General features: G+C 41.1%; 1 pseudogene; it reads left to right on the top strand.

The window, feature by feature from the left end:
* The first annotated feature begins 9,179 nt into the window (after positions 1-9,179).
* LOC116078646 lies at positions 9,180-9,634 on the top strand (annotated as a pseudogene).
* The last annotated feature ends 223 nt before the right edge of the window (positions 9,635-9,857 follow it).

Here is a 9,857-nt window from a genome sequence, read left to right on the forward strand (position 1 = left end):
GTTGCTTTTGCATTCGAATTGGACTCCTGGTGGTCTCTGGCAGTCTGTGGAGGACCCCGCAATCTGGGCATAACCATATGATAATATTTTACTTCTTCCTTTCCACCTGAATACCTTCTAGTATTATATTAACAGAAAACAGTAAGATACCAAATCTGTGCCTTGTTCATTACTGAGTGAAAACATTCCATTCCTTCATTCTTAATAATTTTAAAACATTTTAATATAAAAGAGAATTGAATTCTGATTAAATACTTTTTCTGTATCTATAGGATGATCGGTGGTTTTATCTTTTACTCTGCTAAGTTGTTACTTCATATCAAATGATGTTTATATGTTAAAATGGTTCTTTCACCTCAGGGATAAATCCAAAATAGTCATGATATATGAACCTTTTAATGTGACGTTGCTTTGGTTCTGCTAATGTTTCTTAAGGATTGTCATAGCTAGTATTTGTTGAAATTTTTCACATCACTATTCATCTGGGATAGGGACCAGTAGTCTTTTTGTTTGCCCTATCTTTGGTATATCAGACTGATGGTGGCCTCATAAAATCTATCAGAAATGTCAATTCTTCAGAACTATACCACTATGTATTGTGTACTCAAAGAAATATAAGTCAGCATACCACAGAGACACCTGCAGGTTCGTGTTTATTTTGATATTCTAGTTATGATGTCAACTCAGGTCCCCGTCAATAGACAAATTGATTTCTAAAACATAGTGCATATGTAACAATGAAGCATTATTCAACTGTAAAAAATATTCTTTGGGGTTGAAGAGATAGCTCTGTGGTTCTAATTTCTGCTCTACCGGAGGATCTGAGCTGAATTCCCAGCACCTGTGTCCAGCAGTTCACAACCATTTATAATTCCATCTGGACAGGTGTTATGGTTTGAACATGCTCGACCCAGGGAGTGGCATTACTAGAAGGTGTGGCCCTGTTGGAGAGGTGTGACCTTGTTGGAGTAGGTGTGTCACTGTGAGTCTGGGCTTTAAGACCCTTATCCTAGGGCTGGAGAGATGGCTCAGCAGTTAAGAGCACTGACTGCTCTTCCATAGGTCCTGAATTCAATCCCCAGCAACCACATGGTGCCTCACAACCATCTATAATGAGATCTGATGCCCTCTTCTGGTGTGTCTGAAGACAGCTATAGTGTACTCATATGTATAAAATAAATAAATAAATCTTTTTTTAAAAAAATACCTTTAATCCTAGCTGCCAGAAAGCCAGTATTCTGCTAACAGCCTTCAGATGATGATGTAGAACTCTCAGCTCTTCCTACACCATGCTTGTCTGGATGCTGCTGTGTTCCTGCCTTGATGCTAATGGACTGAACCTCTGAACCTGTAAGCCAGCCCCAATTAAATGTTGTCATTACAAGAGTTGTCTTGGTTGGTGCTGTCTGTTCACTGCAGTAAAACCCTAAGACAACAGGTATCTGATACCTCTGCAGACACTGCACATACATGCACATAATCCACAGAGAAATACACACATATACATAATAGTAATTAGTAATAATAATAATATCCTTTCCAGGAAAGTGAATAGAACCAGAGAGCATTGTGCCAAATAAAATAAAACTAATTCACAAAGATAAATACTACAATGTTATCCATCAGTTATAAAACCTAGAAACCCCAAAAAAGATGAAAACAGAGGGGAGTTATGAAGAAATGGACTCCAGGGAGAAGACCAAAAGAGAGGAAAGAGGAAATAAGTATGATCAAAGTATAATTATAAAAGAATCACATTGAGATACCTTATATTATAGAATTGAGATGTAATAATTAAAAAAATTAAGAAATTGGTTGATGAGATAGGGGTGCCAGAGGGATGATGGGCTAAAAGAGTCACAGTGAGTGACTTTCTAGTGTAATTTAAAAGCTTAATGTATTGCTTTAGTGTTGATTGTCCAAGTTATCAATTTACTAAACCAAACACTTAATCTGCATTTTAATAAAATTGTATCTCTATAAACTATAAACTAGGTTCTGATGGATCATATATAGATATATCTTCCTATAATTATAGCAGATTCCCACACCTGAAAATTTGCATAATATAAATAAAGGGCCCCTAGACTAAATTAATTCTAAGGGTTTCCCAATAGCTCATATTTTCAGTAGAGAAAAAAATTCACCGGAATCATAGTAGTAATCACAAAATCGATGGAAAAAATGATTACCCCAAATTCTATTGACTCACACTTCACCTATAACATAAATCTAGAGACCTTACATACATTCTTCATAGCAGGTAGGGTTAGCTATGGTCAATGTCACCATTTTGGCTCGGTAGAGTAGAGATGACAGTCAGAGAACGCATTATAAATACAGATTGAGAAAGCTGCTGGCGAGAAGAGACACAGCATGAGACAGAAGTCCTAGCTTCAGAGCTTCAAACTTACCTCTCACAAGGTAAAGAACACTGTGAGGAACCTTAGAATGAAGGAAGCCAATTGTCTCATTTCAAAGATGAATGTGTTGAGTCCTAGAGAAGGAGATTACATAACAGTGTTCAGTCACCAAGCTCATGGCAGAAATGGATACCAGTCCTGTTCAACTGACTTAATTGTTATAGATTTTTTTGTGGTTTCGTTTGACTAGTAGGCATATGTGTGTTCTCTCTCTCCCTTTCTCTCTCTCTCTCTCTCTCTCTCTCTCTCTCTCTCTCTCTCTCTCTCTCTCTCTCTCTCTCTCTCTCTGTGTGTGTATGTGTGTATGTCTGTCTCTCACTCTGTCTCTCTCACTCTCACTCTCGCTCTTGCTCTTGCTCTCTGTCTCTGTCTCTCTCTCTTTCTCTGCACATACATGGGATATGTATGCAGGTGTACATGTGTATGTGTGTGCATGCGTGTAGGGGTCAGAGGTCAACTTCTAGTGTCATTCTTTAAGGGCAGTCAACCACCTTTTTTTTTTTTTTTTTTTTTGGAGACAGGTTCTCTCTCACTGTTCTAAAACTTTCCAAGCATCATAAGCTGGCTTGCCATTGAACCCCAGAGATTTTCCTGTACCACCATTCCCTCCTATGACAAGCTGTATTTTCTAGGGGATTTCTTCTTCCCATTATACATAGGGCCTGTTATTCACTTTATCTAATCCACAGTTTGTGGTTGCAAATAATAGCCTTTTGTTCAGATTATTGCTGTATTTGTCAGAGGCAACAAAAGAGAAAGATGGAGAAGGAGAAGTAAGAGAAGGAAATGAACCTATCTCGTTAGACACCAGCACTGTACACATAAGCTTGGGAGCTATTGGCAGAGACCATTGTCTACCCCGTAGTCTAAAAAGCCCAGAGATGAAGGTTGTTGGTCAACTTCTGGATTCTTTATTGAGCTTCTGAGCTTTTGGAAATCATTTAAGAAGGTGTTCAGCTGTGAAAAGACAGTGAGAAAATTAAAGCTAATGATGTCATTGAAAATTATGTGTTGACATGTGAACAAGAAAAGAGATAGCTCTGAAGCTGAAATTCTCTGTTCTAACAGAGAAATGTGTGAAAAGATATGACTGTTCAGCATATATTTACTTACATTAGCAAAGATTTGGGAATCAATGTCCAAAAGCAGGGCATGTGACACGCCTTTAATCCCAGCACTCATGGGGCAGAGGAAAACAGATCTCTGTAGTCTGAATCCAGTCTGTTCTACATAGCAAGTTCCCAGTCAGTCAGGACTACATAGTAAGACCCTGTATTAAACTAACGAAGGAGGAAAATTATTAGATAAGTTTTGCTATAGTCTTGAGATGAAGTAGTGTATATATAAACACTAACTATTCTGTCCCAGAAGAATATTAAATAATTTCACCATTGGTTTTAATATAACTAAATAATAAACAAAAAATCCTATATAAACTAACAAAAAATAACCTAATTTAAAAAAAAAAAAGTAATGGTACATATCCATGGTGAATACACTAAAGAGGCTGAAGCAGAAAGTCAGCTCCAGGCCAGCCTGGGCTACACAATGAGACCTTTTCTCAAAGTACATGAATGTATATGTATGTATACTATCTACATGGGTTTGTATGGGTAACCACATATCTCAATGACACAAGTTATGATTTTGTTCCAGTGGTTCAAGAGCTAGATGAGACAACTTACTCCACTTCTACTGCGTTCATTTAAATTCACTTAGCTCTAGGTTTCATAAAAAGAAGCAAGTCTTTACTGAGTTGTAAACAAAGAATGAAGAGCTGGCACCAACAATGACTCTTTTTTTTTTTTTTTTTTTTTTTTTTTTTTTTTTTTTGGTTTTTCGAGACAGGGTTTCTCTGTGTAGCCCTGGCTGTCCTGGAACTCACTATGTAGACCAGGCTGGCCTCGAACTCAGAAATCCACCTGCCTCTGCCTCCCAAGTGCTGGGATTAAAGGTGTGTGCCACCACCGCCCGGCTCTGACTCCTTCTTAATGTTCAGAATCCCCAGGTTAACCACTGGTCCTCCAGTGGTTCCCCAGGAAACCTCTAGGTTTTTGGCACCACCTTGAGACTACTGAGGTATCCTACCCTGAGCAACTTCAGCAGGCCATGTTTGAGCCAGCAGGTCCCAGCAGGGCATGTTTCAACTCCTAAGCATCTCTCTCAAGATACCATGGCTAGCAGTGGCTGCTTCCTAACTGACCCCCTCAAGATGACAACTTGCCTGCCGCTGGATTCCGACAAAGTGTACTTATTGTGAAGACACAAAAGGATCAAGGCAGCTCCCAGTTTGAGTGGTTTGGAGGGTGAGAGTGAATAATAAGCTGGGACTGTACTAACGTGTCACGTCGGATGCCTGGCCAGTATGCAAGCCTCCTAAACATCACATGGACCCTTGGAGTGGGGTATGGTGTTGACTGTTTTAGTTACTTTTCTTCTTCCTATGATAAGTACTCTGATAAAAGCAACATAAGACAGAAAGGGTTGATTCTGGCTCATTGTTCCTGGGTACTGTCCATTATGGCAGGGGAATCAAGACGGTAGATGCTTGAAGAAGTACACCGCATCCACAATCAGGAAGCTGAGAAGGATGAATGCATGGCATTGCTCAGCTGATTTTTTTCCATCTTACACTGTCAGTGATCTGTATGTAGGCAATGGGGTGAGGCTTCCCATCTTAGTTTAACCTACCAGCCTACCTTGACTCACCAAGTTGAATTTTTTGGAGACATACACTGTAGCCCTGGCTATCCTAGAACTCACTCTGTAGACCAGGTTGGCCTTGAACTCAGAAATCCACCTGCCTCTGCCTCCTGAATAATGGGATTAAAGGCATGTGCCAGCATACATAGCTTCCATGTTGGAGAAAAATATTTTATTTCGAAGTGTATGTGTGCATGCATGTAAGTTTAGGTGCCCTTGGAGGCTAGAGGAGTTAGAGGCTCATGGAACTGGAATTATAAGTGATTGAGACACCTGATGTAGGAAATGGGACTGAACTCAGGTCTTCTGAAAGAGCAATACATTTTTTTAACCGTGGATCCATCCCTCTAGCCTCCTGGAATAAGATTTGATTCAACCAGTGAAGCTTCTGTATTTGATGTTTTGGGAATATCAAATGGGATAGCCAATGGTAACTTTTTTTTCATAAAAAGTTATCAATTATGAATGAGCAGGAAATCAGAGATCAAAAGACTCCTATTTTCCCAAATGAATTACTGGATTTTAGAAATGATGAAATAGAGCTAGCAGACATCTCTAAAGGGGAGGGTGAGGGATTTGAAGCTGGATGTATAAGGGTCTGGACCAAAGAGACTTCTTGATTTGGTTTTAGAGTCTTGGACAACTTTTGCACAAAGGGCCAGAGGGTTGGCAGTCTATGCAGGGACACTTGAGAAAGTGTACAGGTTGTACCATAAGAATGGGCTTCTGCAGTCCAAAGAATCTGATGCCAGACTCTCTTCTTTCTCTGTACTGGCACTTGTTAATGTCCTCAGTGCTCTCAATTATTCTGAGATTCTTTCCAGAGGAGAAACTGCAGGAAGATTTCCTAAATACCTCAAGAGGACACATTGTCCTTGTGTCTGTATTCTTGATGATTTCTGGGGTTGTTTCTCCCAGGAGATAGTGGAAGCTATTCTCTCAGTGTCTCTGCCCCTCTCTGTTTCCATCTGGTCACCTGACATCACAGCCTGTAGTAGCTGTGTATTTTCCATCACACATATTCATATCTGTGGAGACAGGGAGAAAATCTTTCACAAGCCCATTTGTCTATTTAAAGAGAGAATGACTCAGAAGTATAACTCTTATGTGTTCAACAAGTTACTGACTAAATGCATTTTCAAGAAAGAAAAAATGATAGAATATAGATAAGAAGAGAATACATTTTGCTTGCTGAGCAAAGAGTTTCCTTTGAAAGTAAGATATTAGCTTTTTCCTCTTTTGTGATTTCAAATCAGGGTTTCTCTGCATAGCTCTGGTTATCCTGGAACTTACTCTGTAGACCAGGCTGGCCCCAAACTCAGAGATCTGCTTGCCTCTGCCTCCCAAGTGCTGGGATTAAAGGTGTGTGCTACCGCCACCCAGCAAAATAAAATATTAGCTTTTAAAAATTGAAAGAGTAATTTATATGTAGCAAAAAAAAAAAAATAGTTAAACACTTCAAAAAGGCCTGAAATACAGAGTGGAGTCCCTTGTCAACCAGATTGGCAACCTAGTTCAGTTGAGACAGGGAATCCCAGAAATTTGCTGATTGTACAAAAATATGTTTCAATGTATATTAACTTAAAACTCATGAAGGAGGATAAGTCACAAACTCTTCTGTGCCTTATTTTATCACCAAAACATTTCACTTATAGATTGGTGACTGAACTACCAAACTAGTGCAGAGTTCAGAAACAAAGAAAAACATCTTGTGTCTCCTCCGGAGTGTGCCCAGCCAGGCAGACGTTGGTGACATTTTCAGTTTTACATAGTTCAGTGGCAGTGACCTTGACTGACGCAGGATGACTGCAGTCCATCTTATGTGCACATCCTCCTAGAGCCAGTTGGGTTCTTCTCCAGTGTCTCCTCCTGGAGTCATTCTTGGCTTTGTTTCCAGTATTTACAGGGGTGATGGAGCGATTTTCCTTTTGTTTCTTGGCTTGGAGTTGCTTGATGTTGAGAGTCCCATGAAATGAAACGGCAAAGGTTGGAACCAAAGGCATACACTGTATTGATGGCAAAAGGGGGCCTCTTCTCACTTTAAAACCTAATATGATTCAGGTACCTTCCCATGCTAGAACATATAGAAGGTGTCTTTAGAGTGACAAACATTCCTCACACACCCTTGCAAATTATGGATGCTGTCCTGATACGTGACTATCGCTGAAATGCACATTGAAGCACGAAGTGCATCAGAAATTTTACGGACACAGCACTGCTGGGAAATGATACTTCATTATTCAGGAATCTGTCATGTTTATGTATTTATGTTATCTTTGTGGAAGGAAGTGACAAGTTAATTAATTTGTCGTCTCTCTAACCAAGCATTCCCACTGCACAAATCCTCTTGGCATGTTGAATTGCTGTCCTCTTGATGCCAGCAGTGGACCAAGTCTCATGCCTTCGTGAGAAGTGGATTCAGTCATAATCTATCTAAGGGCCTCATGGGAGTGAAGAGCTTTTCCTTGAGGCCTGAGTAGTGTTGGTCTTGAGAGTTGCGGGTGCTTAGAGAATGGGCCCTGCCTGTTACTGTTGAACAGTGGCAATTAAAGGTGCCCTTGTGTTCTTTAATTTTTTATTTCTTTTTATTTTATTTATGTGTATGTGTGTGTCTGTACACTTAATGTGTCTGTGTCTATGTGAGTGTATGCATGCACGTATATTCAGGTACTGCTGAAGGCCAGAAGGTACAATGAGGTTTCCTGGTGTTGGAATTACTGGTGGTTGGGGCTACCCAATGTGGGTGCTGGGATCTGAACAGTCCTGTGGATGAGCAGCAAGCACTTTTAACTGCTGATCCATCTCTCCAGTTGCCCATGTTCTTTAATAAGTGTGTGAGTGACATAGGCCTTCTAAAGGGTGGAGACCAGAGCAGAGACCTCTCCTGCCTCGGTCTGTGGGTGGGAGTATATGCTGTTAATTGCCACACACATTTTGCGTGACAGCAGTTTATGAGGCAAAAAGCTTCAAGGAAGCCGTCTCCTGCAACCCCTAACTCAAAGGTAGCCCAGATATGTCCTTGCTATAGTCTTGAGTGCTAGGCACCCCCCAAGATCTGACCTCCACCAATGTTCCAGCATCCTAGCCAAACCCTGGCTTGGAATTTCTCAGGCAATGTTAGACTAATTGCCTCCGGCATTGTTAGAGAGATAATGAGGTGGGTAGGGCATTGACTAGCCCAAAAGATTAGCATAGTGGGACTTTACTAAGGATGGGCAGGACCTGAAGCCGAGTGAGAGTATGTGTGTGTGCGTGTGTGTGTGTGTGTGTGTGTGTGTGTGTGTGTGTGTGTGTGAGAGAGAGAGAGAGAGAGAGAGAGAGAGAGAGAGAGAGAGAGAGAGAGAGAGAGAAAGAGAGAGGAGAGAGAGAGAACTGCAGAGCATTCGAGATTCGAGATTCAAGCCTCTACCCTCCTGGCTGGCTCACCGCAGTTCCCTAGGACTCCTGCGGGGCAGAGCAGGCCGGAGCCTGGGGTGCTGCACCGGCCGAGGAGATGTCTGCTGTTTTAGACCCAGTGTGTTTTAGATGGCCTCAGATGTACCTTGATCACTGAGCTGCCAGATTTTTCTTTTCTCTTTTGTAATGACTGTAAAAATCTGATGCCATTTTGAGAAATACATTCAGATCCCTCACTTCCTTGTGTCACCCCTGTTATTTTTTTCTTCGCCAGCATCTTGCCAACCTGTACCGGAACCCTGTTTCTCCCTCGGGTTGAGAGAGGCTGAGGTAGGCCAGGCTGTGGCAGTTAATGACTGTATTGCATATGGCATCACACTCATAAGCTGATGACGGCTGCTGCTTTGGATGACTAGTGATTTCTTCCCATGACTTCTCTAGCCGTAATCCAATGCAAGTACCACCTCCAGCCTAATCCGACCTAAAGCTCACAAATCCTACACCTCAAGGCTAAGGCTGAGTACACCGAAGACCTTGAGAGTACCCTTGCAGAGAAGACACACTAGTATATGGGCCAAGTAAAATTGTAATATTTTGAGTGTTATTTTGTGTGCGAGTCAATGACCAGCAAAAACTATGCTTTTACTTCTAATAAGAATGTTTGTGGGAGCTTCGACCCAGCTGAGGAGCCAAGAGCTGCCGGCAGCACCTATCCCCTGCGTGCAAGTTTTTAGAACTTCAGCTATCAAGGGCAGAATATTTCTTGACCATATCGGTGGTATCTGTCTGTTTTCTTGTGTAGACTGTGATACAATCCTGACTCATGGCTCAGAACTCATTTCTACACGGTTCACAGGCGCCACTGGTAGAGCATTTCTTTTTAACAAGATAGTTAACTTGCAGTACAGTGAACTTCAAGATTGGGTCATGCTCACTGGCTGCCACATGGTTCAAGATATGAGCCGTAAAAACTGCAATAGTAAACTGGGAGGGATCTATGAGTTTGCGACTGAAGACGGCCAGCATTATAAGGAAGGCCGTGTGATCTTGGAACGTGCACTAGTTCGAGAGAGTGAGACTTTGAAGAGCATGTACCATCTGATAACTCTTGAAGAAAAAAGATAAATCCACCTTTTCCCAGATTTCCTTCAGTGAAAACAAAATCTCCTTACATACACTGTCATCTTAGCATCAGAGTCAGATTCATGCACTGAGGAACAAAGGTATTAAGAATCTAAGAGGGAATGTTTCTTTCTTTCTTTCTTTCTTTCTTTCTCTCCTTCCTTCTTTTCTTCTTTCTTTCCTTCTTTCTTTCTTCCTTTCTTTTAAATTTTG

The sequence above is a fragment of the Mastomys coucha genome, unplaced genomic scaffold (assembly GCF_008632895.1).
Source record: "Mastomys coucha isolate ucsf_1 unplaced genomic scaffold, UCSF_Mcou_1 pScaffold5, whole genome shotgun sequence".
NCBI lineage: Eukaryota > Metazoa > Chordata > Mammalia > Rodentia > Muridae > Mastomys > Mastomys coucha.